Genomic DNA, 6,276 nt, shown 5'->3' with positions numbered 1-6,276 from the left:
ATAATGTGTATTTGGAGTCAGCACAGCTGTTAAATAATAGTAAGACTTCCTTGATTAGCTGTCTTGGCCAGAAAGGTCATGTTGGTCCACCAAAATCAAAGCAACACAAACCAGCCTGGACTTTGCATCATGGAGAGGCAATATAATGATATAGGCAATACAATGCCTGTTCTTTAATTATAAGGCAACTGAGGAAAATAAAAAACAAATAATGAAGGACATCGTTGCTGGTGCACTCTTTTAGAAAAAAAAAAAAAAGCTGTGACTGGGTTGGTACCTTTTTATACATTTGTACCTAATTTACCCCCCCCCCACCCACCCCAAAAAGGTACATATTGCCTAATGTGAACATAACTGTACCTAAATCATACATATTAGTACCTTTTATAATGCTACTGGCCCAGTGACAGCTTTTGTACCTTTTTCTGATAGTGTGTAATAGCTAAAATTAATTAAGTGCTGCAAAAACAAAATGTCCTGGTACAGGAAACACCTGGGATATAGGTACTATGTCTTTAAATAACCAGTCAGTCACCATAAAAGTGTTCAAACTTCACTATCAGCACTTTAAACCCTTCCTCAGATAAGGCTCGGTCTCAAATCAGAGCAGTGCAGTGCACCCAGCGTTTCTACTTCATTGCCGTAATCACCTGTGTTCTTTTGAGGTAAGACTTCTATTTGTTTTTCAGAGATGTGCTTGAATACTCGCTGGGTTTAAGAAATAATTTCACTAGCTACATAAAATGTGTTTGAAGTTGATTTATGCTAGTAGAATATTACCAACATGTGACTGGGCTTGTATAAATATACTGATCTGTAGGCTTTTTAATAGTGTTAAAGGCATGATTTGCTGATCTGCTCTAACATATAGGCCTACAGCAAGGTGTTCACTAAACTTAACACTAAACTTTATAGAGCCTGGGACAACATTTTTAGCCCACTTGGGCCCATTGCGTAAGAACTCAAACTTGGAAAAATATATTTTGCTTCATAACTGTGATTTGTTGTCTTTTACATCCTTTTTGAATCACTGTCTTGACTCATTAGGTTACAAAAGTTTAATATGGGGGTTAAATATGGTTAAATATCTACACACTGATTTTCAAAGGTCTATGAAAGGTCTATGTATGTTTTAGCATAAAGATGGATTTGAACAAAGTACTGCCTCTTAAATGTTTTATGTATGAAGAGTCGGATGGACCTACTGAAAACCTAACAATAAATTCAATATTATATGTATATTATTAATAAACTAATTAAATCTGTCATTACCAAATCTAATTTATTTACTTCCTGACAGAGTTGCTGCTGATTTGGGAATTTCTTCATTGCCATGGAGAGGAGTGATGATTCATATATTACAGTATTTAGGTATATACACCTGCTCTCAGTGCTCTTTTGTGAAATTGAACACACACGAGCACAGTTCCCAAACCATACAATTAGTATACTAAATGTATATATGTATTCAAACACATACACAAAATAATGTTTAAAAATAATTTAGTATACTATATGTTGTGGTATATTACCCTCACGTTATTTTACAGTATAGTAAAAGCTGATGTAAACTGTATTTCCACTTTTGGAAAATGCAATGGCTTTTTTATTTATTTATTTTTAATTTTAGATCATAAAATGTAAAAATAATTGTCTTTTATTCTCTTATGTAACTGTAGCTTATTATTAATTACAATAAATAAATGATCTGTATTTTATTGTCCCTTCAGTTTCTATCTTCTCTTTATCTGTACGATATATGAATGATTGATGCTCTTTATCATCACTAACAACTAAAAATCACATCATCACACGTGCTCACACTCATGCAGTATCTTAACACTGCCCAACTGTTGTTCTTTCAGGATCATCGTACCTATTGTAACCTTTGGGTTTTTGACAATTTGCTGTGCTGGCTTCTGTAAAATATTCCAGCGGTTTCGTAAGGAGCGTGTGGAGCGTCTGCAGGCACAAGCCCGAGCCGTGGATCAACGCTCTGTCTACATCATTCCAATCTCTCTGTCTGAGGATGAGCTTCACAGACCACCGCGCTACAGCACTGTACAGTTCTACGAGCCACCTCCTGCTTATCACGAGGTAACCCTGAAGAAATTGTGCAATGCACTCTAAAAACATTTCAATGGCTTTGTAAATATCACGGTGATAACATTATTATTAATAAGTTCACCCCAAAAAATGTACAGTCTGTCATCGTTTACTCACCCCAAACCTTGTGCCTGATGATAAAGGGAAGTCGTGGCTTAGTGGTTAGAGAGTTTGACTCCTAACCCTAAGGTTGTGGGTTTGAGTCTTGGGCCGAGTCTTGAGGGCGAGTAAATGATTACACAACTTTAGATCCTTGATTGTTTGAGTTGGAAATACCAAATACCAGTGCCTAAAATTAGTTTTTGACCAATTTTATATAAACAACTAAACTAACTAACTATACAACTAACTACAATATACAACTAAGTATATTTTTAGGATAAACTTGATCTTTTTGTTAAATTCAGTCAAAATATTTGAGAAAAAATATAAAGAATTATAGCCTACCGATCAGTTTCAAGAACCACATTTATTACTCATTTCAATATTTTTAAACTTTAACAACATACTGATGTATTTGTGCAATTGCTTGCTAATAATTGTTAAATTTTTGAACAGCTGTATTTTTAATGCATTCAAATGAAATAACATTGCTTTACTCATAAATATTGGTTTTAACTTGGCTTTCTCAAATGTGTGATTCAAATGTACTTTTTGGGTCTTACAGTGTCCACAATTTTATCATCATTTATTGCATCCTGTCCTGAAATGTTTAAATGAGCTTTTTGTCCTCACTGTTAATGATCATTAATTCCTGCTTTTGCAGTTAAATCTGAAGCCAGAGGCCTGTCCTGTGGAACCCCCTCCTGCATATTCAGAATCTGTCTCTCCTTCACCCTCACATTCATGATCACACCACACATAAGCACATCTCAATCACATGGACTGGTTAAATGAAAAATAGAAGGCAACGTCATATTTTCATGACTTTTCAAAGGACCACTACTCCTGCTACCAATGCAAAGGTTTAAATGATGAGAAAGAAAATGTCACAGTTATAGTAATCTGTAATGCTGTTGGGATTCTGAACATGTCCTACAGGGTCACAAAGAAAGACTGTTTTGCACAATGAGCAGCAGAACTTAAAAGTATATATATTTTTTGTTTTGTGAATATTTATACATTTTGTACATGCTATAGCTTTTTTGTTAACTTGTGAAATGTGTCATTTACAATAAATGTTTTAGGTTGACCTGTTGTAAATCGTATAGCTGAAAATGTATGATTGAAAGAATGTATAAATAATGCCTTTTATTAATATCCTCAGTATATACCTGAAAGTATGTTAAAAGTTAATGAGAGATAATAAATGATATGTAGTATAAGCCATTTTCTTACTGTCTGGAAGCTCACTCTTCATGGTCAACATGCCCCCTGAGCTGCACCCTCAGAAGCCAAAGTCCAGCACTGCTACAACAGAGGAGGTGAAGCTCCGCCTCCTGCATAACTGCTGCCATTGTCCTCGTGGTCCTACACACATATAAGCCAATGCATTTATTATTACTCATAAAATGTGATCATGCGATAGTTAATACATCACATTTAGAATTCACAGCCTTGGCTGTTCAGAAGGTCCATTGACAGTTACACACACACAAACACATAAGTGCGATTTTGTTAGTAAACACAATATGTAAAAAACTAAGTACAAATAAAATCTACCTCTTCAAATGTTTTTATGTCAGCCAAGGTTATATAATTGCATATAGTCACATTGCTAACAGTTTCTCTCTTTGTCTGTTCATTTATTTATTTGTTATTAATTTAATATTAAACATTTGTTTAACTGATTTATTATTAAACATTACCCACCAAAGTAAATAATGTCAATTCATTCATTTACATTAGCTACTTTTAATTCAGATTTAAGAAAAGATTATCTTATGATTTAAGAAAAGACAGGATGATGATAATCAAACTGCATCATTTCAGAACATTTCAGATTCTGGCATTATATCCAAATTCAAGAGGCTTGAGAGTTCTAGATCAGAAAACATACTTAACCCATTTGTACTATCATCTTCATTTCTCATGCTTCATAATCTATGGAAAGACAGGAGTGTAAAAAATAAGCTTTTACTGTGTCAGGGTTGTAAGTGAAAGGGAATTATGGTTGCAATGGAATGTTTACCGGTACAAAGGTCTACATTAGTATTGTACTTGTACATCATGTCTTATGTGAGAAAAAAAACATCCCCATGGCATCATATCATCACATGATGAAAATATTCTCAGAAATGACACCAATGGCCTGTCGTAAAGTATGGAATCATCCACTTTCACTACATGACCTACAGAAACATCAGAAGCTTCCCGTTTGCTTGTAGTATACTGGATAAAATATGTTTTAGATGAAAAGTGAATAAAGTATTGAATATACAAATGAAAGACAAAGTAAGGTAACTTCATGCATGGCCTCTCACTGTATTCTCAGAGCCACTGGGTCAATAAAAGTAAATGCCTGAAAATATCAAGGTCAACTCGACCTGCTGCAGAGAATGATCTGCTTTCAGAATATAAATTATTTCCTCTTAATAAATAGTTTGGCCATTTTTACAGATTACCTAAGAAGTTCCTTTACTGTCCTGTATCCATAAATAACTGCTGGTAGCAGATAAGGAGGTGCACATATAATTTTCATAAGCAAGTTCAATTGAGATTTTTTTTTTTTTTTTTTTTGAGACTGTACAGGCTACTTCACCCCAACTGTTTGAATACCAGCATTCTTCACAATATCTTATTTTGTGCTCAAGAGAAGAAAGAAACACATACAGGTTTGAAATGACATGAGATTGATTAAATTATGACATTTCATTGTCCCTTTAGGTGAGAGGATTTAAAGGTGTTGTTTTTGTTTTAAATGTAACACACATAACACGCAGTGTTGCCAAAAACATCCCTCAGAAAATCTCTAGAACCACTCCCAAAAGTCTCAATTTCTCACAAAAAGTCACACACACACACACTTTGCAAATGATGACAGTATAAAAATATAGCAAAATGGAAATGATGGAAAGACACAAAAAAAGTTATGTTGGGAATTTGTTTTATGTGTCACCAAAATGCATCCCTGTCCTGCTCAAATACAATAGATAAGAGATATTTTGATTCTCCAAAAACAAAAACTTCATTCATACAAACTTATTTCAGTCAACACAATACACAACTACTCAAAACATTACTGTTACAAAGTAAGTGCAAAATACTGCATCCCAGCACATGACAAGATGATGCACTGACTCTCAGTATCTGGTTGACATGACTGTGCATGAAATGTGGTAGAACTTTTGTGTCCGTGGTTAAAACAAAATGTTCATGCACTGAATAGTAGTTGGTCCCCTGACGTAAAAGAAATTTTGGTGTGCGTCATGGCAGATATGTTCACTGCGCAGACTCATTGGCATGATTAAAAGCAAACGTGAGAGGTCACGGGTGTGGCCAAAAAAAAATCTCCCAAAAAACGTTTTATTTAAATATACCTTGTCACAAAAAAACAAAAAAGACGCAGCTACAATGAGAAAGTAGCTAAATTTGATGACAAAAATCCCCAAATTGATAACATACGGATAGTTCTGGTCCTGGTATCTGATTGGCCAAGAAACACCTGCTTATCACATCACTGCGTATGTTGAGTATCATAGTGGCATGGCAACGCACTATATTTTCTAGCGGAAGGATGTAATGGAAATAATTTGGCTATTAAAATACGTTTGGATGAAAACTTGTGTCCTTCGTATTTATTATATTTAGTTTTAAAATGTTTTATAAAAATGCACTCTGGGTTATACTGTATTATTATTGTTATATTCATGGTTAAAGAAGTTCCAGCTACTGTAATGAGCTTGGTCTCTCGTACCTTGTTTCCTTAATCAAATGGTAAAACATGCCGTTTCCTCCAAATAGACAAGCATTTACTAAAGATCTTTACCTACCACACTCTCGACGACGGTCTGCAGTCTCTGAAGTTATGTATTATTATATATTTGGGACAAACTCTGCCCTCTAATGGTGAAACCGGTTGAACAATGTGCCCAGGAGAAAAGTAGGCTGGACGACGTGACTGTGTGGACAATTTGTGAGCTCACCTGAATTGAAGCTGATAAATCAGTGCATATCTTCATGTTTCCCTTTCACAGACAGAAAAACACAATATATCATAGAACAATAAGA

This window comes from Carassius carassius, chromosome 9 (assembly GCF_963082965.1).
Source record: "Carassius carassius chromosome 9, fCarCar2.1, whole genome shotgun sequence".
Taxonomy (NCBI): Eukaryota; Metazoa; Chordata; class Actinopteri; order Cypriniformes; family Cyprinidae; genus Carassius; species Carassius carassius.
The sequence above is the reverse complement of the archived record's forward strand: the minus strand, read 5'-3'. Positions refer to the sequence as shown.